General features: G+C 35.8%; 1 long non-coding RNA gene across 1 annotated transcript; it reads left to right on the top strand.

Annotated features, from left to right (window-relative positions):
* Positions 1-398: 398 nt before the first annotated feature.
* Positions 399-7,000, top strand: LOC107973582 (uncharacterized). Its single transcript, XR_001715973.3, has 3 exons — positions 399-1,008; positions 3,889-4,024; positions 6,652-7,000. It is a non-coding gene; the product is annotated as an uncharacterized LOC107973582 (long non-coding RNA).
* The last annotated feature ends 19,132 nt before the right edge of the window (positions 7,001-26,132 follow it).

Here is a 26,132-nt window from a genome sequence, read left to right as displayed (position 1 = left end):
GAATTGAGATGATTAAATTATAAATAGCATTGTTTTACATACATGTAATTTGAAATATTTCTCCGTTTTCTTAATATTTTCCTCTGAAGTTACCATGTTCGTTGTTTATAGTAAGGGTGGTACAGCATTAACCAAATTATTAAAACATTAAATAAGTAATTGTGTCTTATTGAGATGTATGACAAATGAATGCAACCAAGCAGTGGAGTTTCTGCCTCTTCCATTTAATTAGAGTTGCCTTTTAGGAATTTAACATTTCATTATATATAAATGAGTACATTTACACATTGTCGCTGCCATCTAGGATTTAGTTTTCAAAAACATGTTGTTACTGTCCATGGCCTTTTAAAATAATGGTGCAATACTGACTACATTGAAGAAAACTGATGTTTTACTAGAAAAAGGATGTAGTTTATGTAGTAGTTATATTAATCATTCTATTTTCTTAGTATAAAAAGCACTTTGCATATTTCAAAACTGCAGATTAAAATGTGGTCTGAAATACGCATATCGTCATTTGAAAGGAAATACAATCTCAAGTTTTAAGTTACCTTTTTATTCCAATTGCCTTCAATAAATGTGGCCTCATTATTTGTTTTACTTGTAAAGGTAAATATGGATGTTTTAAAATGAATTTTTTTGTTCTGTTATCTTTGGATAAAGAGGCTTACACTGATTTCAACCAAACAATTCCTCATTGTGAAATAATAATTCTGTCATCAACATGCAGACAGCTTAGTGGTTACACAGCAGCTAGCTATCCTATCCCACCTGCAGGTATCCTTGTCAATGCAACTTTGATTTGTCAGGCAGCTGGTTGAGATCCCTTGAAGTCAAGATGAGCCAGGTCTGGGAGGATTCCTGATGATATCACTTTGTTACCCAAATTTCCTTCCCCGTGGCCAGTGACTGGGTAACAAGTGAGCATGGGACAGTGCGGACGATTTGAACTCACGACGAGATCCACTAGAAGCATGAAGGAACAAATGGTGGTGTGCCAGGAGACAGGTGGGAGGAAGGTTCCCTTCCTGATAAAAAGACAAAATGTCTCCACACAAAACCACTTTGTCTTCCTGTCTGTCTCCTTCTTTTGTTGTTGAGCATGTATGCACTGCTGGGCATGCAGCTTGCCCTGTTCTGTGGGCTCCCAATGGCATCAGGAGGCTGACAAACTTGTGCCAGCACCTACATTCCACTGGGCTCATCAAGGCGAGAACTAAGCTCCTGGCTGTTTAGCCTGCTCTTCTTTTCTTGTTACTTGCACCCAACGTAGCCTAACTACTACAATCAGTAGGAGATAATACGATACAGAAATGGAGCCAGATGGCATCTGCAATTAACTCCTGCAATGTTGCTGTAGTTTTTAAAAAATTGACTGCTTTGAAGGATAATATTTTTCTAGATATTCTCTTCTATTCTAAAAAATGTGTCATTCTGGGTGGACACAGTTCCTCATGCTTGTAATTCCAGCACTTTGGGATGCCAAAAGGGGAAGATTACTTAAAGCCAGGAGTTTGAGACCAGCCTGGGCAATATAGTGAGGCCTTCTCTCTACTAAAAAGTTAAAAAGAAAATTAGCTGGGTGTGGCGGTGCATGCCTCTAGTCCTATCTACTTAGGAGGCTGAGCAGAGAGATTTACTTGAGCCCAGGAGTTTAAGGTTGCAGTGAGCCATGATCGCGCCACTCTGTTCCAGCCTGGGTGACAGAGTGAGACCCTTTCAAAAAAGGAAAAGTGTCATTCTGAAATTTGGGTTGCTACCTCCTGTGTTAATTCCAATTTAACTTGTTAGGGGAAAATGCTTTATTGCTTTATTTGTCAAAGAAAGCAGAACCACAATGACACAATGATTAAAATGCCTTTGAGGAACAGAACCACTTGTGCCAGACTTTTGCCACCTAGATGTCTTTTTCTTTGAACCCAGATGTTTGGATATTCCCCCAAATCTTCATAACTACTGGGGTAATCCTGTCCCTTAAGCATTAAATAATAATTCTAGAATATTTATCCCACAAATAGTAGAAATAATATTCCTCTTGGACTGAGGGTGGTGATGTTACATTTAGCGCAGTTACCTCTGGTCTGATCTCTGCCTTCTGCCTTTTGTTCCTATTTCCTTCTCTTCTGCCATTATTTTTCCCAGACATAAAACACCCTCTTTTCTGTTATTACATTTATTCTTTCAACATATACTTTTCAACTTCCAACTGTGTTGAGAAAGATTAATGCTGTGGAGATCAAATGGAACATTGTATGCAAAGTCTCTGGCACAAAGTGTGCCCATGAATACCTTGCTTTCCCTTTCATGATACAATCCTGATTAGGGGCAGAAACCTTGATGTGATAGATCCGAATTTTAATCCCTGTTCCACTGTTTACTACCTGTTAGACCCTCAACTGATTTGTTTTGTCTTTATGAACCTTAATAAAATGGGATCTATCATAATACCTAACACAATAGTTGAAAGGACCAAGTGAGATACTGCAGTAAGATATTTGGCAGATCCATTCTTTATTATTATTGTGGTTTGGATGTTTGTTTTGTTTTGTTTTTCTCCAGTCTCCCTTTGTCATGTGGGTGCTTGGTACCACTCTATACTTTCTTCTCATCCGTCCGCTTAGGGATGTCAAAATAGCAGCTAAAATGCAAACTTAACCCAGAATCTATGTAATCCACAGGATGTATATGATTTGTTTTATTAAAGCAAAACTGTTCTAGGTATCAATGATTTCATTTGATTTTGTTTTGTTTTGACATGTGGACTAAACACTGCTTTTGATGTTCTTAGTGCTTTTAGGGGCTAGCCTGATAAGGGTTTTGTGTTTGATCTAGGAGCTATCATTTTTTCTGAATCTCATACATGTTTGCACAGAGAGAAATGTTTATACTCTTTATTAGTCCTCTCTTAAGATGCCAGAATTCAATAGGATACAGCAACATGTATTTCTTTTTTAAAAAACTGGAAGGTTTGATGGACGTCAATAAACCTGTTTCTGTTCCTTCGCTAAAAAGAGAAAGTTCTAAATATAATGATTTTTTTCTGGGAGCATTTTATTCATCCTGCCATGCTCAAGTCATGACAACTGCCCCACAGGTTTTGATGATACAATATGTATCTGCTCAAAATTGGGGTAAGACCAACTTGCCCACTTGAAGATCAATTGGTTTCTACCTGTGGAGCAATGCACAGATTCCTGTGGCAGCCATCCCATAGAGTGTTTCAATACAAATGATTTATTCTTTTTTTAAAGAAAACAAAAAGCCATTCTTTACATAGAGAAGGTGACATTTTTGAAAATCATTGACATTTTTCTATATCCTAGGCTATTTCAAGCAGTGACATTAAATTAATTCAAAAGAATTAGAAAAATTTCCCACAAAGTGTGCAGCCAAATACAAAGTCTAAATGTATAAATATGATGAACTGCTGAAGAATTCACATATTCAATATTACCCTTAATTATGTGACACTGAGTTTCCTCTTATCAAGTTGATAAGACTAAGTGATGAAGCTTAGATTTGAATTTATACATCATATTTTAGTTCCCCTACATCTGTTTATATGAACAAAAGTATCAGTAAATATGTTTAGAACAGCTATATTTCTGAAAAGTTGTCTCCAAAATAGAATTTTATGTATGAAACATTATGCAAAAATGTAATTTTGAATTTGAAGAGTTCCATTTGTCGATTATAAAAAACACAGGAGATTTTTTTTCCTGGTAATCTCAAAGGAATCTTAGATACTGTTAAGTCCAGAGGTCTTAAAGAAAGTTTTGGGGAGAGGATATAATTAATTCTTATCTATTTATGTTTACTTAGACTAATAAAAAAACTTGAACTTTACTAATACTTAATATATAAACTCTCTCCCATGCTGTCACCCAGTCTGAAGGTCAGAGGTTCACGGCTGTATCCCCCAACTTTGCACACTCATCAGACCAATCAGGATGGACACCACCCACAGAGATGCAGATGCTAATATCCTGGGCAGATGTGAGGGTTTAGAGGAAGGGCCAGAGAGGTGGGTATTTTGAGAAGCTTGGGAAAGTGACTATTTACATCTAGTATGAAAATGATTCAATTCTTTAACAACCAGTATAGCAACACTATTGCTTTCCATTTGCCTATCAGTGCTGTGTGAATCCCTCGTGGTACCCATGGTAAACTGAGGGAGAAAAAGGGAGTTCTTCCACGTGAAGCCAGGGACAGGGCGATTTTAATCACAAGATTGCCTAATATATCATGACACAGTAGAGTTTATGTATACCTAGTTAAGCAGATTTAGGAACTAGATTATATAGTTTCAGCTAGACTAACCAGCACAAAATGGACAAGTGATTTAAATTACTCCTGTAAAGAAGCCACTGATTTCAGATGCCACTGGTAAGATAAGCCCATTTGAAACAATTGAGGGAAGAGCTCGTATAGCATAAGTCATGACATTTTAAAACATGAAATGAAGAGGCTTGCAAAAAAAGGAGATAAATAAGTCTTTAAAAATTGTATTTAACATATGGATCTGCATCCAATTCAGTAATGCTGAATTGTACTCTAAGTGTGTATTGTCTTTTAGATAAAATAGGATTACATAATCATGGTTAGGAAGACATTTAAAAATATTGTACAATTTTTTCATCATCTCAAGCTTTTAAAAATCTAAGTTTAGAAAATCAGGTCCATAGAAATGATTAATGTATTTTAAATTCAGGACTCTATCGACCTTGGTTCATGCAAGGCCCCCTCTCGTTTTAATTATACTTCATTGTATGACATGAAACAGGCATGATTCATGAGTATACATGAATTCATCACCCAAGGCAAGAACTAAAATGTTACCGACAATTTACATGTACATATATCTTGGGATTATTTTATTTTCTGTTTCACATATAGTTTATAATGTATATAATGTAGCTATGTGGTAGTACTTTCCCACAAGTTAGAATAAATAAGTTTGCATTTAAGAGGATGAACTTTTTATTAATCTGATGAGGTGCCTATCAAAAAAATAAAAATTTTAGAGGCTACTGGCTTAGTCTACTATTCATTTTCCAGATGGGCATTTGGGTCCCACAGACATTTGGCTGTCTGCCTCTTTTCCCACATCTAGTTAGTGTGTAAGAAACAAAATCCAAGATAAGCAACACTCTGATTCAAATTGCCATGTGAATAAAGCATATATTGAAGACTGGATCTGTCTAGATGATGATGGGAAAGGAGATTGGAAGCCAGGGAGCATGTTCTCATGGCATCCCGATAAGCACTTATCAACCTGAAGTTAGTCAGCCGTGAACCATAGCCTCTTCTGCAGACCTCATACCCTCATACCTAATCCCTTGGCTGAATGTCTATATCTGTATATATTTTTTTCAAAATGATTACTGCAATTTTAAGTGGACATAGAAATGGTCCAGATACTATAACTTAATCCAGGTGCATTCAGACATCTCAGGAATAGCATTTTAAATATAAACAATTGTATATTTATGTGAGCACTTCTAGGTGTACAAGTCAAAGTCTTATCCATAGAAAATGCCACAGAATGTAATTTACCAAATTTCATATTCTGAATTTCTCTGCTCAGTACCTGGGAGTTACTCATATTCTGAAATTTGGTAAATTAAATTCTTCTCTCTTAAAAGATAAGAGCTTATTCCAAAAGAAAAAAATAAAAGAACACGTAGAAAATCAAAGCCTTCTTAAAGGCATTGTATTTTTTCTAAAACACATAGGTTTAAATCACAATATTTTAGAAACATATAAATTGAGCAAAGTTTTGGAGATCTTCATTCAATTTGGAGCTATAGGTACTACAAACTCAATAATCCATTATAAAACAAATAGAAAACACTAAAAACCTCTCTAATGATCACTGAGTTTATAATTCTTCAACTATTTAGAAATTATTTTTTGAATTCTTCTACAACAATACACAAAAGGAAGAGGAGTCTCTCTTAATTATATTTCCTCTCCCCTTTGTCATGGCACTTTGCCCACAGTACTTTTACCACACTTATCACATTACACAACATTTTTCATCTGGGTGTTTCTCTCTGCTCAGTACCTGGGAGTTACTCAGAAGGAATTGTGTTTTGTTTATCTTGGTGATCCCAGAGCCTAGCAAAAAGTTTAACATATAGTACACCATCCGTAAGGATTTTTGAAATACAGAATTTCCAGCTGTCTCCTTCAATTTAACGATGGTCAAGCTTCAATGCCCCTGCTTTTGATGAATGCCAGAGGTGCAATAATAGAGCTGATAGCTAGTAGGGTGTACATGGGGATCAAAGCAGATAGTATTGTCCAGGCTTCCAGAGGTGAATGATCCAGTGTGACTCATTGGTTCTGCCAAAGGTTGACTTGAGAAGAGAGACTGTCTCCTAGAGTCCAGCCACATCTTCAGCTGATCTGCTCTCTTGTGATATTGTCCATTACATCAGAACACAAAGACTGTGTAAAGCCTGCACGCAAAATCTAGAAACATAAAAGCACTATGTCCCTATAGTAATTCATGCTGCAAGTGTGTTTGGAGTAACAATTCAATAACAATGTAAGATTAATCAACTCCCAAAAGTACCCTCTTATATTGTTCTCATATTTTACTGAAAGCTATTATTAGATATGTCTTATTCTGTCTTCTTTCCACAGCCCCTAGAAAGTTAATCCTACTTTGAAGACCTCTAATTTCCCAGTCCTCAGCCATAGCTGATTGGATCAGGAATAGGTGTCTGAATGAATAAACCACTGACTCTCAGAAATTTGAACTGAAAGAGACAGAGCAACTTGAGTTGAAGAGTCATATGGAGGCTCCATGGAAGTAGTGGTTTTCAGCAAAGCATAAGATAATCAAACATCAGATACCCTTGGAGGAGAGAATGACAAATGGATAGATGTACAGAGTGAAATGAAGTCATAAGAAAGAGAGATGCAGAGATGGCATTATGTGAAGACATTAACCTTGGTTACCAAATTAAATATCCAGGCCCTGGACAGCCAACCACATTTGCCTCATCTTTTTTTTTTTTTTTTTCATTGACAAATAAAAAATATGTTAGGCCGGGTGCGGTGGCTCACACCTGTAATCCCAGCACTTTGGGAAGCCAAGGAGGGTGGATCGCCTGAGGTAAGGAGTTGTAGACCAGCCTGATCAACATGGAGAAAACCCGTCTCTACTAAAAATACGAAATTAGCCAGACGTGCTGGCGCATGACTGTAATCCCAGCTACTTGGGAAGCTGAGGCAGGAGAATTGCTTGAACCTGGGAGGCAGAGGTTGAGGTGAGCCGAGATAGAGCCATTACACTCCAGCCTGGGCAACAAAAGCGAAACTCCGTGTCAAAAAAAAAAAAAAGTGTATATGTTAATTATGTACAACATGATGCTTTGAAATATGTATAGGTCTCACATTTTTAGATACCAGTGAGGTCAACTTTCAATTTGCCGCTACTTAAGCAAACTTAAATTTTGTTTACTTAGGCAAACTTGAGTGACCCTCTGATCACTGAGACAAAAACCAGAAAATGCTTAATAGAATGAGATGAGAAAAATTGGTCATATAAGAATAATTCTGCATCTTGGAAAAAAATGCTCACAGGTCTTCCTCATTACACAGCTCAGAGGCCCACATTTAAGCACTGATGTGTGAAACTCTCTCAGATTATATTCATTTTATATTATTGAACAGAGAAATTAGACCACCTTTTTGTATAGACCCCTTTGCTTTTGCTACCAGGCAGCTCAGAACAACGTTTAACACAGATTATCTCTGCTTTTCTTATGTGTCAATGTAATGCTTGCCTGTTTGCTTCTTGTGTTATTTAAATTAGAAAGTTTGTAGCATTTATCTTTTTTGTATACTTATAGTTTAACTTAGTGTTTTTATAAATTCCATATTTTGTTTTTATAACTATCAATTAGTTGAACAAAATGAGTAATATTCAAAACTCTTATAAACATTGTGGAAAAGTTAGTGAGGAGGTAAACTTAAAAATGGTAAATTATGTTATTTTAATATATTCTTAAATTACTAGTTTTCAGTAGGTAGGGGTCCAAAGAGTGCCCCAATTAGGCATTTAATAAATACATTTCTTTTTTTCTTTTTCTTTTTTTTTTTTTTTGAGACGGAGTCTTGCTCTGTTGCCAGGCTGGAGTGCAGTGGCACTGTCTTGCCTCACTGCAACCTCCACCTCCTGGGTTAAAGCGATTCTCCGGCCTCAGTAGCTGGGATTACAGGCACATGACACTACACCTGACTAATTTTTGTACTTTTAGTAGAAATGGGGTTTCACCATGTTGCCCAGGCTGCTCTGAAACTTCTGAGCTCAAGAGATCCTCCTGCCTGGGCCTCCCAAAGTACTGGGATTACAGGCCTGAGCCACCATGCCCAGCCAATAAATGCATTTCAATAGTAAGTATATCTAAGAAGAAAGTAAACTTCATTACCAGATAAACAAAGTATTTTAGAAAATAAAATAGTGTTGATTTTAGCCAAGGTCTTATTTTTTAAAGGCACATTTGAGAATAACTGACCCATATTATGGCAAAACAAGTACAATTTACTAACAGATAACAAGATAAAGTATGACACATATCTATAGACATATACAGAAAGAACTAGTCATCATGAATACTCTGCAGATATTATGTCGTGCAATTCTGGTGTTAACTGTTTATCCTCTGATAGAGGCTAGGTAAAGAGTTAGAGAACAGTTGCTAAAGGAGCTGTGTCTCTTTTTCTTCTCTATCCTCACATCTTTCTTTCTGATATTCTTTCATTTCTGTGCTGATGATTGTCTCTGATATTTCACTACGCCTTATGTCTTCTTGTTTTCATGCCCATGACTGCTGTTATTCTAACAGCAAAGACTTTTGTGGACTGTAGTTATTTCTGCAACTCTAACCTTGTTGTTCCTGTTAACCTCTGCATGTACCCGTATAATTTTGGAAACTATAGTAATATACCTCTCTGCTACAGCAAGTTTCAAATTAGCAACTATAAATGTTTCTTTCTTTCTCTACACAGAAGAGTACAGAAGGACCTTGGAAACAGGATTATTTTTGTCAGAGAACAAAAACTTCCAGTTGCAAGTTGGCTTTTGAATAGTCTCCCTTCTATTCCTCCATCACTTCCCATAGTTCACCCTGTGTTCCACTACACACACTTTCCTTGGCCCCAGCAGCACAGGTTGCTTAATCATTTCATAACCATGTATGTGGTTATGAATAGGTACTTGAACAAGAGACAGCAGTTATTTTTTTTCAGCATAAAATTACATCTGAGAAAGCAACATCAGAAAATCAAGAATCTGCAATAGGCACATCGTAGATACTGAGAGGCCTTGGGTGATTTCAAGTTCCCAAAGTTTCCCAATTGCCACCAGAAATAACATCTCAGGTCACCTCAAAGCCCTTCCAATACGCAGTTTCCATAGAGTTTTTACTGGCCTCTCAGGCTCTTCACCCCTTTTGCTCATGGAGATGCAGTTTCACTCTTGGTCACAGTGAGATTGTCTGCACTCTGTGGACCTCCCTGAAGTCAGGCCGAACCTAGGTGGTACATCTCCCCTGATCGGGAATGAGTGAATGTGTATGAATGAATAGTGTAGCTCTTTCTTACGTCCGCCATTAAGGATGTTTGGTAGAAGAGGCCTCACAGCCCAGAAAACATATATTTATATATTTCCATCTTGAATTTACTCTGAGGTCCCTTATTATTTAGATTAAGAGTCAAGAGTTTGACAAACTTTTCAATTTTCATGGGCTATCCAAATCATTCCTATAGCAATCTAGAGTTGAGTGCCTATGATAATTAGTCCTAGATCTAAGCATTTAAAGCAAATCCACATTTTTCAAATTTTAGGACACATAGGCTGTTACAGAATTTCATCCAAAATAATGCCATATACATATATAGTTTTATATATGTATATAAAATACATATAGTTTTAGTTTTATATATAAAACTATACATGTAGTTTTATATATAACATATATATTTATAGATTTATAAATAGTTTTAGTGTTTATATATAAAATATATATAGTTTTAGTGCATGTGTGTATGTGTGAGTATCATAAGACATGGTCCACATTTAAGCAATATAATGAAATGTATTTAGAAAACAGGAACCATGTCTGTTTTATTATTTTACCCTCAGTATTTAACAGAGGAAATGGACCATACTAGGTGCTTAATGTATATTTGTTGAACGAATGAATTAAATCAAGGAATTAATGGACGAATTCAACCAGAAAATTTTGCTTTGTCGACGAAATTGTGTTGTGGCTTGTGTGCATCTTGTATATATCTCTAAACTTGACCTTAAAATCTCTTACTCCAGAACCCTCAGTCTCCAGAGTGTTTCCATCATTTGCAATGACATCTCAGAAGGGCTATGCAGCTGCAGGTTGATCTTGCAATGCACCCAGTACCCACTGCAGTGCCTTTTCCCTCCAGGCCACTTAGTTTTATTTTCTTCCTTTGAAAGGAAGGAACCAGCAAGTATCTTCTCATCTTATGCATTATTAATATGTCCCATCAGCATATAAACATATCTACCATAATGTCTGGTCTTTAAAAGTAAAATCAAAACCTCTCCCTTGAATCCAGACTTCCTGTCTCCAGCTACAACCTTATTTTGGATACTTTTTTGAGTTAAAACAAACAAAACAATAAAATAATAAAACCAAAAACTTACAAAAGTGATCTATAGTAGTCCACTCCATCTTCTTACCTCACATTCTCTCTTTAGTTCATTTCTATCAAATTTTTGTTCCCTCCATTACACTAAAACTGTTCTCATCATGGGCATTGGTGACCCCTATTGCCACCCATTGATCACTTGTTTGTTGTTATTTCACTGACCACTCTCTACTTCATCTCTTAGCTCACTATCATGTGACCTGATTTCCTTCCTCTTGCCTAGGACAGTCTGTCTTTGTCTCCTTTGCTGTCTTCTTGCTCTTAGTTTGTTGTGCAATTACCCTTCATGTCCTAGGTCATCTCCAGCAGCTCCTTGAGTGTGCATTCCTTCTAAATATTGAAAACTTGGAAACTTAAAATTCTAACCTTAAATTCTTTCTAAATTTCCAGAGTCATGTATCCAAACAGTAAATATTTACTTGAAATATTTACTCTGATGTCAAATTAGCATCTTAAACCTTATATATACAAAAAAGAGCTCCTGATTCCTCACTCCTCAACATGCTCAGCCTTCCCCGTAGCAACTAACCTACCACCTCCCCAGAGAGTACTCAAGCCAAAGCCTCCAAATCATGCATGATCCTACCGCTCCCCCCATTTCTCCACATTCGACTCATCAGCAAGTCCTTTCAAAAATATCTTTGGGATATGTCCTGAATCTATGTCTGATCAGTCCTGCCTCTACCACCCAATCCAACACACCATTATTTCTTCCCTCAGTAATAGGCAATAGCCTTGTAATCAATCCCTTCTTATTTTTGTGCCTCTATAAGTTATTTTCCCCAATAAACTCAGAATTATTTTTGAACACATGACTCATCCTCCTACCTAATACTTTCCTGCAGCTCACTGCTACTCTTAGAATTATATCAAACTCTTTTGCAAAGCTTTCAAACTCACGGACCTGGACGTGGACTTATCCTTTCTTTCTCCTACAACACCTCCCTCAAGTTCAACCTTCACTCCACGCTGGTTTTCTTGCTGCCTTTGAACACATCAACATTTTTTCCCTAGTCTTTAGATCTTCATACCAGCTGTTCTCTTTTTTTGGAAAGCCCTTTGTCCAGATATGCCAATTGCTTATTCATTTTTGTCATTTAAGACTCAGCTCAAGTGTCATCACTCCTGTCACCTTGTCCAAAGGTCAGCCATGCAATTGGAGCTGATCCACCACCTCCAGAATGAAACAAACAAGCACATATACATTATATCACATCAATCTGTTTTCCTTTTTAAAAAACACTTTACATAGCTGATATTATCTTCTTTATTTTTTGTTCAGTTGTCTTCCCCAGGTGGAACATTTGGCTGCAATAAAGAAAGAGAGTATAAGCCTCTTCCAGGTATTTTTAGAGATATACAATTTTTAAAAAATTGTAAGTATTTTGACACACAATAGATGCACAGTGTCAAGCTGCTTTCTCAGCATGGATATTGTTTTTGAGATTTTAAACAAGAGGCCCAACTTTCAGTGGGTAGCCTCAGATTGCTCTCTGACAACCACTCTCAGCCCTAATTCTGTCAAAGTAGTTCATTAGAATCAGCAAATCTGTGTAAAAGTTCACTGACTTTTATATGTATGGAAACTCCTACACAGGGAAATCATCTGCAGCTTTTGGTGTCACCATGACCATTTCCAATTTTTATTTTTCTTAGCCATCCAGTTAAGGCCTTTTGCAGAGTAAACCAGCATGAAATTGATTTTCCATTGTAATTTAGTCATTTCAGAAGACTCGAGATCTGGGAACACTTTGAAAAAGTGGTGCCAAGTTTTCTACTTCCTCTTTTTCATTTAAGAAATATTTATTTTATTTGGTTGAAAATATCAAAGGCAGATAATTTGTTACTAAAAACAGTTAAAATAAACTTTTGATTCTTTCTTGGTAACTCTAGACAGTTTAGGATGTCTTCTAGGTTGTGAGGATCCTGATCCTAAATAGTTGCAGCTCACTGGATGACCCTAGCTCATTCTCTTTGTGAGATGTGACTTCATTACTAGCCTTGACCCAATTTGTTTTCTAATACAAAAAATTACAATCTGGAAATTGTATAAGACTTACTTATATAAGTCATCTGTGAAAAACTAATGGATGGGTCTCATCAGCCAGAATTCAAATGCTATACAAGAGCAGCAATTTAAATTACTTGGATCTGGCACTAACCTGCCCCCATAAATATCCTAGAGCTGACATCTGGACCATGCATCTTATATGTTGTTACCATGGAACACTTATATTTAGAACTACTCCTCTCCCCAAGCTCTTCTAAATGTATTGTCATTTTTTCTTTTTCTAGCAAACTAGAAAAATAGTCCAACTGTCACTATCCTCAAGTGCTTCAACTCTACTAGAAAATGGAAAGGTGAGAGAAATTCTGATTAACAAAAACTATTTCCTTTAACTGCAGAAAGGAGAAATAGACAAGTCAAAACCTGAATAGCATTAATAATTTTTTTGAAAATGTATGGATTAGAAGAGAGAGACTTAATTAATTATATAAATATAAAAAAGGACAAGTGTAGCCAGCAGGTTAATAATGAATATTTCAGAAGCTAGTGCTTACAAAAATATGTTCCTTAATTATGTTCATTTATAGACCTTTGAAAGAAAGAGTGTTAATGGGCTAAAAAAATTTCAATACATAGGATGAAGATGAATCCAAATGAATTGTGAATGAGAAATTGAGAGCAGATGACATAAGTAGGTTATAAACATTACTGTCTTTTTTTCTCATATACTTATACAAAATGCTCTTTGTTACTTTAGATTTTAGAGGTTGAAGTTCAATGGCATCTTAGACAAGGAAAGATAAACTCTAATGCCTTTTCTTATTTGTTTTGTGTATTTATCTCTAAAACCTAGACTTCCTACCAGAGAACACTTTGTAGCCAATAGTAAGAAAGTCAGATTTTGGATATAAAAACCAACAACTTTTTAATGTTTGAGAAAAGATGGGCTTGAGAAATCCATTCCAGGTTGTAATCTATTAATTGTGAAGTGTAGTTCACTGAAAATTTGATTTCTATTCCAATATTTGCTTAGGAGCTATAGTTAAATGTTTAATACTAATGATTATTAGCTATGGCTTTGAGACTTGGTCAGACACCATGATTTGCTTTCATCTGACCTTTTTGGAGATTCAATTTATTTTAACTCAACTGAGAATCACAGAGTCAGAGTTGAATGAAATTTTAGAAATCACTGAATACCACTTTCACCCACCACCACCGGATGGATAACTCTGAGTTCCTGATAGAGTAAGTTGCTGTAGTTCACTCAGCCAATCAGAGAAAGAACTTGCACAGACATTAGGAATTCCAAATCACAGGTCTTTCATTGACTCTCAGTGAGATAAGCCAGTCCAAACTATTTGCAAATGTTAAGAAAAAAATCTGGATTCTGCTCAAGACACCACTGTCCTGATTCAATGGGGTCAAGATGAACCAGGACATTCATGTTCTAAGCTGCATGGGATGTCCTGTACCTACTTTATTGAAACAAGCTTCAGTTCTGAATGGCTAATGGATTAGATGCTCTTAATTTTGCTTTTCCATCTTCATTAATACTTCATAGAAGATATTCAAAAAGCCTTACATTCTATAAATAGAAATAGAATTGCAGATTAGAGATTAGCGGTTTGAAAATACTTCTACAGTCATTTAGCAATGAAGAAGAAAGCCAGTCCTACATGTCCTCTATTTTCAGTAAGATTTTCTCTAAGAAATAGTCCTTGGAGTACTGGAAAGGTAGACTTCAACAAATGTCCGTGGCTGGGCAGCCTCAGACTTCAGTGAAATATTTTCCTGATGGTCTTTGGGGGCGACTCCACTTACTTCTCCCACATAAAGGAAATTACTCAGCAGATCTCATGGAGGTGGAATGGCCAAATCAATTTTTTAAGTACAAAGAAATATTATAAGCATGTAGCAAACTTTGTTGGTTACAAGCCTCCTCATCGAGCTCTTGCTTCTAATTTCCTTTCTAAGAGACCTCCAGCTTAATTGGGGGCTCTAACATCTTTCTTCTGCATCCACATGCTACATTAGGCCAGTCATGGGAATCCCATTTCCCTTGGACATGCTAACTGTTAGAACAGGCATGTGACACACACAGAATGAGCTGTGAGGGTGTTCCTGTTGAATGATTTCTGAGAATTTCTTCTTATAAAAGAGACTGCCAGCAGGAGCTGATGAATTAGCTTCCACTGGACACTGCCACATGTGTGTGTCCCACCCAGGTTGCTGTAGCCGCCCCACAACCATGAGGGCAGCCAGCTGGAGAATGAAGCTGGCAGGCAGGGAGGACAGAGTCACGGCAGACAGAACGCTGGTTCTTGGCATTCTGGAACCTCAGATTTCACCAACCCTTTCACTGCCATGCCTGAGACTTCCTGTTATACAAGATAACCACATTTCCTCCTAGTTTTAAGACAGCTAATTGAGGGTTTTCTGTTGCTTCCTGCAGCAAACATCTTAATGGATATACAAATAATATAGAAGTAACCTTTCCCCTGACGTTTTAAAAAATGTGGCAACCCCTGTCAAGGACTTTCACTTCAGCAGTATACTTCCATCACCAGAGATGCTGCTAAGAATATAGAGTTGGCTAGATGACTATCCCCAGTGATGGAATATTCAAAATTTAATCAGTTTTCAGTTCAAGGAAATAACCGCTAATAAAAAAAATGCTTTTGGATCATTTCATGAGGCAGAGTACTTTATTCCATATGGCATCCTGCACGTCCATATGGCTTCAGGAATTAGAGAGGTATATTTGTCAAAATATTCAATCAATTGCAGCCCTTAAAGTTGATAATGTTATGTGTTTGGAGCATACACCATCTCTTGAATATGGGGGAAAGTCAAAGGAGCAAATGCCAGCCAAAGAAAAATCATAGTGAGTTTATATTCAGGAGAGAAGGAGAAGAAAGAAAAGAGACCTGCACTGCTGTAATTTAATCCAAATCATGTGAATGATACTGAGTCGGCACTGCAATAACCTAGTCATGGGTAAAAGCAATGTGTAATAAGATTTATTCAAATAAGAATAGGGCAGGAAAATTCTGATTATTTTACATTTCAATTGGCATAATTTCAAAACATCAACCACATATAAAGCAGTTACCTTAAAGAAAAAGACATGTATTAAACAAATTTAAACACCTTCGACATTTGTAAGTTTTATTTTTTTATTTTTTTATTTTCCTGCACCATTGCCCAACCAGACTTCAGAGATTGTTCTTAACCCCTTCTGGCTTTGGCTGCCTATAAACTGTTTTAGCTGTGACTGATCTAAAATTTCTGCAAACTTGTCTTTCTAGATAAAGAAATTAAGTAGAATAGCTGCCCACGGGGAATACATCATGTCACTGGCACCTTCCATTCTTATGTCCTGTAATCTGGGTCTGAATGCATGGGGAAGGCTGGCTCAGGAGGGCAGGCTGAGCTTCTTGGGCAACAGGTTTTTGTTTTTATTTTTGTTTTTCAAGGTAATAAAAAAATAAGCATGAGCTGGAGCTGTATTTCAGTGAAATTATCCCAAGTGAGAGAAAGCAGAAGATGTTAGATTTGATGCTGTGTAGAAAAGAGAGGCAACTGACAGAGAAACAAGGTTGGTTCCCCTAGAAAAAAAATAGAATCAAACCCATCAAACAAGAAATGGGCAGGAGAAGTCTATAAGGGCCACAGGCACGAAGAGACCAATTTTCTGAAATACACTTCATGTTAAATTAACTACTCTCAGTTTAGGATGCTGAATATATCCAATATATAAAAGTTAGGTGAGTAAAATTCAATGAGGATATTTCTGAATGTTTATAAAAAGGAATTTATAAATGAACAAATTCAAAATCGATTTCATACCATCAAAGGATTACCCTCTGGATGTGGAAGTGAAACTGGAATGGCATAAAGGTTAGCCAGTTCCCTTCATTTCTGCCAATAAGCACTACTTCTCAGTCATCAGAACCCCGGGGGTGCCTGCCTCTGGGCTTCAGCTTACATAGACATTGTCAAGTCGGTGCCTTTTGAACAACACGATGAAACTGCCAAAGTTTGAACTATTGCAGGCATGAACTTATTAAAAAACAAAGGACAAACCATGGCATAATATGGAGTCTAATGAACCTGTCCTACAACGTCAGGATTGATAATACTCTCTCTTCCCCAATTTTTATGTAAATTCTTTGATGTAAACATATCACATCCCAAGATGAATTCTGGTTTGTCACAAACTCATACACAATGTTTGTGAGGGTCTTGAGTGCCCTGAGGGCAAGGAATGCCTTCCTGCACTTAGCAAGTTCTTGGTATCCATCTGACTCTCAGACAAGTGTGCACCACACTTGTCTGAAGGCACCACAGGGATTCAGTCCCACCTTGAGTCTGCCCGAGTCCTTCCCACTCTGTGCAGGCTTTCTTGATACTCTCAGATCACACTAATTTCTTTTTTTTTTTTTTTTTGAGATAGAGTTTCACTCTTGCTTCCCAGGCTGGAGTCCAATGGCGTGATCTCAGCTCACCACAACCTCTGCCTCCCTGGTTCAAGTGACTCTCCCACCTTAGCCTCCCAAGTAGCTGGAATTACAGGCATGCACCATCACACCCGGCTAATTTGGTGTATATATATTTTTTTAGTAGAGATGGGATTTCTCCATGTTGGTGAGGCTGGTCTTGAACTCCCGACCTCAGGTGATTCACCCACCTCGGCCTCCCAAAGCTCTGGGATTACAAGCGTGAGCCACCGCGCCTGGCAGATCACACTAATTTCTTCCTTCTAGGAACATATAGCACATTATTATTATTATTACTATTTTTCACGGTCCTGATTCCTTTTTATCTTATTTTTTTTAATATTTTAAGTTCTAGGGTACATGTGCACAACGTGCAGGTTTGTTACATATGTATACATGTGCCACCATGTTGGCGATAGCACAGTATTATTTAGTGTTCAATTACATTCTTCAAATTCCCCTCTTTCTTGTCTCTCCAAATATTTTCAAGTCTCTTACAGAAAAAAATGTGCCTTGTTTTTCTCCCAGATGCCTGTCTTTAGCACTTAGCATGGTGCTGAGGGTATGTGAAGTTGATTGGTTTGTGAGTGGAGAAAAGGGAGATTTCTAAAGCACTAGAAAAGATCCGCCTCTCCATGTATACCAACCTCTTGTTTGGTGTGAGCATGTCTGAGTAAAAAGCATAATCACATCAAACGTAGCCACAAGTTCATCACTTTACTTTCCCTGGAAGGCAGCTCTAGTAGAGGAGAACTGGCAAGAATTTTGAATTCAGAAAAATCTGGATTTGAAGCTTGACTCTAATCTTTACTAGCTTGTAACATTGGTCAAAGAGTCTTTCTCTGTTTCTGTATTTACTAGTAAAAGTATGAATAATACAAACTTCTTGAATGTTTTTGGAAATATTAAATGAGATAAGGCATTGGATATGTCCTAGCACGTTAGGATGAATGATGTTTATGTTGATTCTTTCTGTGCTAGTAACCAGTGACCATTTTTACCCTGAACTTTCTATTTCTCCCTGAAACTAATTTCTTTTTCTCTTGATATTATCTTTTGGAAAATATCAATGAAAGGAGCTTGTATGAGTAAAGTCTAAGGATTCAAATGCTGGGAGGGACCTGGAGTGCTGTGGGTTACTATCCCATGACTCCCTGTTTATTGTATTAATGGCCAGACTGGTAGTACTCCCATTCATACCTACCCATCCACTCCCAATTTCAATACAAATTTATATCTCTATAAATGACTAAAATACTATTGTGTTGGTTTTTCTTTCTTTTTTTTCTTGCTGCCACAACAAATTACCACTTACTTAAAGAACATAAGATTAAAGTGATAGATTTTAAAGCATAAAATAAAAAAAAATTATTATCTTACCATTCTGTGGGTCAGACATTCACATGACTTTGGCCAAAATTTAGGTGGTGGTAGACTGTGTTCTTTTCTGGAGGATCTGGGGATTTATTTCCTTGCCTTTACAGCCTCCAGAATTCTGGACTTGAATGGGAGTGACAGTGTTTTTCTTCTGGTAATGAGCATAGGTGTAGGCTGGTGCAATTAATAGCCACTACATGCAAGAAAGCAGAATCAAGGGAAATGAAGAGAAGCTAGTCCTGTTAACTTCAATTGACACTGAAATATCAGTCATCTCTGAAGTTGAATATCCATGAACTTGTCAGGTATATGTCAGGTATATTGTATGACATTTGTAAAAAAAAATTATATTAGCTTTAATTGAATTACTTCTCACTTTCTTTTTTCCTCTCTTGAAAATGTAGGTAGTGCCTTCTTTCACTGGGCCTCATGGTTCCCTAAATAATAAGATTCCAGATTAGTGTGTTGGATAAAATATAGTTGGGCTGGCCTCATTATTCTAATATATTTTAAAATGATAAGAGACTTGAAAATATTTGGAGAGGGTGTGTAATTAGACCACTTTCTTCCAAATAAAAAAAACACTGATGAAACCTACAAGGAACTTTTTCCTACTTTGGATCTACTATCTTTGGATCAAAGTAGGATACACGTTCCTACCTTGTCTGATTCTAAATATATATGTTTTTCACATTACAATGACTTTTTTTCTGAAAAATAATGAGAAATATTCTTAATATTTTACAAAATGAGAGATCCTTGTATATGAAATCAAATGTTTGATAATTAAATTGAATAATATATTTCTGTGATATATAATGATATCTTCTCACTTCCTAAAATAATTTTGTTTATTATCTTTTCCCCAGCTTTTTTGAGATATAATTGTCAAATAAAAATTGTATATATTTATGGTGAGCAACGTGATGTTTTGATATGTATATATTGTGAAATGATTACCACTGTCAAACTAATAAGCGTATTTATCATCTCACATAGTTGCCTTTGTGTGTGTGTGTGTGTGTGGTAATAACATTTAAGATCTATCCTCTCAGGAAATTTGAAGTATTCAATACAATATTATTAACTGTAGTCACCATGCTGTATATTAGATCCTCAGAACTTATCTTGTAACTGAAAGTTTGGATACTTTGACCCACATCTCACTATTATCCTACTTCTTACCCATCTGTAACTACCATTCTACCCTGTTTCTACAAGTTTGACTTTTTTTGTTTTGTTTTGTTTTGTTTTTGAGACAGAGTGTTGCTCTGTCACCCACGCTGGAGTGCAGTGGCGTGATCTCGGCTCACTGCAAGCTCTGCCTTCCAGGTTCACGCCATTCTCCTGCCTCAGCCTCCCGAGTAGCTGGGACTACAGGTGTGCACCAGCAAGTCCGGCTAATTTTTTGTGTTTTTAGTAGAGATGGAGTTTCACCATGTTAAACAGGATGGTCTCGATCTTCTGACCTCGTGATCCGCCCGCCTCGGCCTCCCAAAGTGCTGGGATTACAAGCGTGAGCCACCATGCCCGGCCCAAGTATGACTTTTTTAGATTCCTTACATAAGTCATATATGCAGTGTTTGTCTTTTTGTACCTGGTTTGATTCATTTGGCATCATGTCCTCCAGGTTCATTCGTGTTGTTACAAATGACAGAATTTTCCTTCTGTTTTAAGGCTGAACAGTATTCCATTTTATATATGTATATATACAGCACATTTCTTTCATCCATTTATCTGACAATGAACACTTAGGTTGATTCTATAACTTGAATATTGTGAGTAATATTGCAACCAACATAACAGAGAGGATATCTCTTCAAGATACTGATATCACTTCATTTGAATATTTGCCCAGAAGTGGGGTTGCTGGATCATATGGTAATTCTATTTTTATTTTTCTGAGGAATGTCCAGACTGTTTTTTATAATGACTGTACTATTTTACATTCCCATGAATGGTGTACAAATGTTCCCTTTTCTTTGCATCCTCACCAAGACTTGGTACTATTTGTCTTTTAGATAATAGCCATCCTAGCAGGTATCAGGTGATATCTCACTGTGGTTTTGATTTGCACACACCTCTCTGGTGATTAGTGACATTGAGCACTTTGTCATACTTTCCGCCCATTTGTATGTCTTCTTTTAGACAATTTATATTCATGTCCTATGCCTGTTTTTTAATTGAGTTCTTTGTTTCCTTGTTATTGAGCTGAGTCCCTTCTGTATTTTGGATATTAAACCCTTGTGAGATGTATAGTTTATACATATTTTACCCATTCCCTTCACTCTACTGATTGTTTCCTTTGTTGTGCAGAAGCTTCTCATTTGTCCAGTTTTGCTTTGTTGCCAATGCTTTGGAGATCTAATCCAAAAAAAAAAAAATCATTGCCCATTGCGATAGTTTGCTGAGAATGATGGTTTCCAGCTTCATCCATGTACCCTAGAACTTAAAGTATAAAAAGAAAAAAAAGAAAAAAAAATCATTGCCCAGACCAATATTAAGAAGCTTTTTTCAAAAGTTTTCTTCTAGTAGTTTTGCAGCTAAAGATCTTATATTTAAGTCTTAAATCTATTTTGAGTTGATTTTTGTGTATGGTATGAAATAAGAGTTCGATTTCATTCTTTTAAGCTTTCCCAACACTCATTTGCCCATCACAGTTTATTGAGATAATCCTTTCCCCATGTGTGTTATTGGTATTTTTGCCAATGATCAGTGGACCACAAAAGCATGTGCTTATTTTTGAGTTCTCTAGTCTGTTCCATTGTTCTGTATGTCTGTTCATGCTGGTGTCATACTATTTTAAATACTATAGCTTTGTATTATATATTGAAATCAGGTTATCTGATACCTCCAACTTTGCTCTTTTTGCCGAAGATGACTTTGGTGATTCTGTGTCTTTTCTGGTTCCATATGAATTTTAGAATTTTTTAAAAAGTTTTTTTGAAAAATGCTATTGGAATCTTGATAGAGATTACATTGAATCTGTAAATTGCTTTGGGTAGTGAACATTTTAACAATATCAATTCTTTTGATCTGTGAACATAGGCTATCTTTCCATTTATCTGTGTCTTCTTCAATTTATTTCATTAATGTTTTATAATTTTCAGTGTGTAGATATTTTACCTTCTTGGCTAAATTTATTCCTAAGTGAGTTTTTTTGGATGCTTTTGTAAATGGAATTGTTTTCTTTATTTTTTAAATAATTGCTGCTGTATAGCAATTGGTTTTGGTGTGTTAATTTTGTACCCTGCAACTTTACTAAATAGGTTTATTAGTTCTAACAGTATTTGGTAGGTATCTAAGGTTTTCATATATAAGATCATGTCATCTGTATGCAAAAACTATTTTACTTCTTCATTTCTGATGTGGATGCCCTTTATATTTTTCTCTTACCTCGCTCTGGCTAGGACTTCCAGCACTATTTTAATTAAAAGTGGTGAAAGTATATATATTTTTCCTGTTCCCAGATCTTGCAGAAAACATTTTCAGCTTTTCACCAACGAGTATAATGTTAACTGTGGGCTTGTCCAATATGGCGTTTATTGTGTTGAGGTAGATTTCTTCTATATGCAATTTGTTGAGAACTTTGTTTGTAATCATGAAAGGATGTCAAATGCTTTTTCTGCATCTATTGAGATAATCGTTTGTATTTTATCCTACATTCTGTTAACGAGGTGTATCACATTTATTGATTTGCATATTTTGAAGCATCCTTAGATCTCAGGAATAAATCCCTCTTGACGATGGTTTATAATCCTTTTAATAAGCTGTTGAATTCAGTTTGCTAGTATTTTTTGAATATTTTTGTATCTAAGATTTTTGTACCCATGATATTCTTTTCTTTTAGGATCTCTGTCTGGCTTTGGTATCAGGATAATGCTTGCCTCATAAAATAAGCTTGGATATATTTCCCACTTTTTAAGTTTTTGGAAGAATTTAATATAGAATGGAATTAATTCTTTAAATGTTTGATAGAGTTTACCAGTGAAGGCATCAGGTCTTGGGCTTTTTGAAAAAAAAGAAAAAAAGAAAAATGATTAATGACTCAATCTTCTTACTCATTATTGGTCTGTTCGGATTTTATGTTTCTTCATAATTCAGACTTGGTAGATTGTATGTTTCTAAGAATTTATCTATTTTTCTAGTTTTTCAAATCTGTTGAACTATTGATTTTCATAGTGGTCTCTCATGATCCCTTATATTCCTATAACATCAGTTGTCTATATTCCTATAACATCTTCTCTTTCATTTATAATTTAATTTACTTGAATATTTTCCCTTTTTTATTAGTGTAGCTAAAGGGTTGTCAATTTTGTTGATCTTTTCAAAAATTTAAATCTTAATTTTATGGGTCTTTTTTATTGTTGTCTCTATTATATTTATTTCAGCTCTCATTTCTATTATTGCTTTCCTTCTGCTAAACTTGGGCCTATTTTCTTCTTCTTTTTTTTCTTGTTCCTTTGGGTGTAAAGATAGGTTGTTTATTTGAGTTTTCTTTTTTTCTTAATGGAGGCATTTTTAAAAACTTTCCCCTAGAACTCTTGTATCCCATAAATTTTGTCATGTAGTGTTTCCTTTTTCATTTGTCTCAACATAATTTTTTTAAATTTTCTTTGATTTCTGTTTTGACCCATTGGTTTTTCAGATGTGGGTTGTTTATTTTCTACATATTTGTCAATTTTCCAATTTTCCTTCTGTCACTGATTTCTAGTTTTATACTGTTGTGGTCAGAAAAGATTTTTGGTATAATTTTAATCTTTTAAAATTTGCTGAGACTTGTTTTGCAGCCTAACATGTGATTTATCCTGGAGAATGTTCCATGTGGGCTTGAAAAAAAATGCACATTCTGCTGCTGTTGGATGGAATGTTCTATATATATCTGTTAGGTCTATTTGATCTATAGTGTTTTTTATGTCTACTGTTTTCTGTCTGGGTAACCTACACATTGTAAAAAGTGGAGTACTGTGTTCCACTACTATTATTACATTGCTGTCTATTTCTCCCTTCAGTTCTGCTAACATTTACATTTACTATATATATTATAGTTACTATATATATATATAAAATATATATAAGCATATATATATAAAGTGCTTTGATGTTGGGTACATATGTATCTTAAATTGTTATACCTTCTTGATGAATTGACCCTGATATAATCATATTTTTTGACTTTTTGCATAGTTTTTGACTTAAAGTCTATTTTGTCTTCTGTAAGTATAGCCACCCATGCTCTCTTTTGGTTACCATTTGCATGAAATAGCTTTTATAACTCCTTCATTTTCAGCCTGTGTTTATCCTTTAAGCTAAAGTGATTCACAGGGAGCATATTGTTGGATCATGGTTTTTATCTATCCAGCCACTTCATGTTTTTTTATTGGAGAATTTAGCACATTTACATTTAAAGCACTTATTAATAGGTGAGAATTTATGGCTTTCGTTTTGTTATTTTCTTGTTTCTTTTCTTTTCTTTCTTTCTTTTTTTTTTTTTTTTTTTTTTTTAGACAGAGTCTCACTCTGTTGCCCAGACCAGAGTGCAGTGCCTCAATCTTGGCTCACTGCAACCTCCACCTCCCGGGTTCAAGCGATTCTCCTGCCTCAGCCTCCCAAGTAGCTGGGATTACAGGCGCATACTGCCAAGCCAGGCTAATTTTTGTATTTTTAGTAGAGAGGGGGTTTTGCCATGTTGGCCAGCCTGGTCTTGAATTCCTGACCTCAGGTGATCCACCCACCTTGGCCTCCCAAGTGCTGTGATTGTAGGCATGAGCCACTGCACCTGGCTGTTGATTGTTTTCTTACTGTTTTTCAGTTCCTTTGTTTCTTTCGTCCTCTCTTGCTGTCTTCCTTTATAATTTGGTAATTTTTTTTGTAGAGGTAGAATTTAGTTTCTTTCTCTTTATCGTTTGTGTACCTACTACAGTTTTTTTTCTTTGTAGCTACCAGGAGGCTAACATAAAATAACTTATATTCATAATATTCTATTTTAAGTTGACAACCTTTCACCGTGAATAAAATCTCTAAGCTTTAATTTCTTCTTCTCTCATATTTTATGTTTTTGATGTCACAGTTTATATATTTATATAATGTGTATCCATTAACAAGCTACTATAATTATTTTTAATACCTTTATATTAGTCTTTTAACTTTTATACTAGAGTTAAAACTTATTTACAAAACTTCATTACAGTATTAGAATATTCTAATTTTGACAATGTACTTATTTTGACCAGTGAGTTTTATATTTACATATGTCTTCATATTACTAATTAGTGTTTTCTTGTTTCAGCTTGAAGAACTCCCTTGAGTATTTCTTGCAATGCAGGTATAGTGTTGATGAACTCCCTCAGTTTTTGTTTGTTTGGAAATGTCTTTATCTACCCTCCATTTCTTGAAGGAAAGTTTCTCTGCATAGTATTCTTGGTTGTTAGATTTTTTTTTTCTTTTAGAACTTTAAATATATTATTCCACTGTCCCCTGGCCTGCAAAGTTTCTTCTTAGAAATCCACTGATAATATTTTAGAAGTTTCTCTGTACGTGATAAGTCACTTTTCTCTTGCTGCTTTCAAAATTTTCTCTTTATCTTTGACTTTTGAGAATTTGATTATAATATGTCTTTGGAAAGATTTCTTTGGTACTCTTTGGGATTCATCATTCTAGATGTTCATTTTCCTCTCCAGATTTAGGAAGTTTAGTAATTATGTTTTTAAATAAGTTTTTTCCCTTTTTCTCTTTCCCTTCTCCTCTTAGGATTCTCATAATGTGTATATTGGTTTACTTAATGATCTCTCAAAGTCCTATAAACAACTTTTTACTCTTTTTTACTCTTTTTCCTTTCTATTCCTTTGATTGGGTAATTTCATATGACCTTTCCATCTTTAAGTTCACTGATTCTTTCTTCTGCTTGATTGAATCTGCTGTTAAAGTTCTCCATGGAAATGTTTAGTTCAGTCATTGTGTTCTTTGTGCCATAATTTCTGTTTGGTTCTTTCTTTAATGATGTCTATCTGTTTGTCCAACTTCTAATTTTGTTCATTTATTGTTTTCCTGATTTCATTTAATTGTTCATCTTTGTTCTCTTGAAGCTCACTGCACTACTTACAATGATTATTTTGAGTACTTTTCAGTCAGTTCATAGATATCCACTGGTTTAGAGTTGGTCATTGGTGCATTATTTTGTTCCTTAGGAGGTTTCATGTTTTCCTGACTGTGATTCTTTTCATCTTGCATTAGTATCTGTGCATTCAAAGATGTAGGCACCTCTTCTAATCTTTGCACACTGGCTTTGACTTGGAAAGGCCTTTACCCATCAGCCTGTTTAAAAATTTTGGTGGGCCAGCTCGTGGGGTCCATGAGGTGAGATTGCTGCTAGAAAGTGTTTGGGCTGGACGGCCTGGTGTCTAGGTCAGAAGTTGGGTGGCCATGGTGCCTGGTACTACAGGACCTTCCCTAGTGCCTGGGTCTGCAATTATGGGCCTGGAAACTGGATCCACTAGTGAAGGCCTAGGTACTGGGATTGTAGGAACAGACCTATGTCCTAG

The sequence above is a fragment of the Pan troglodytes genome, chromosome 12 (assembly GCF_028858775.2).
Source record: "Pan troglodytes isolate AG18354 chromosome 12, NHGRI_mPanTro3-v2.0_pri, whole genome shotgun sequence".
NCBI classification, from domain to species: domain Eukaryota; kingdom Metazoa; phylum Chordata; class Mammalia; order Primates; family Hominidae; genus Pan; species Pan troglodytes.
This window is presented reverse-complemented; position numbering and strand designations above follow the sequence as displayed.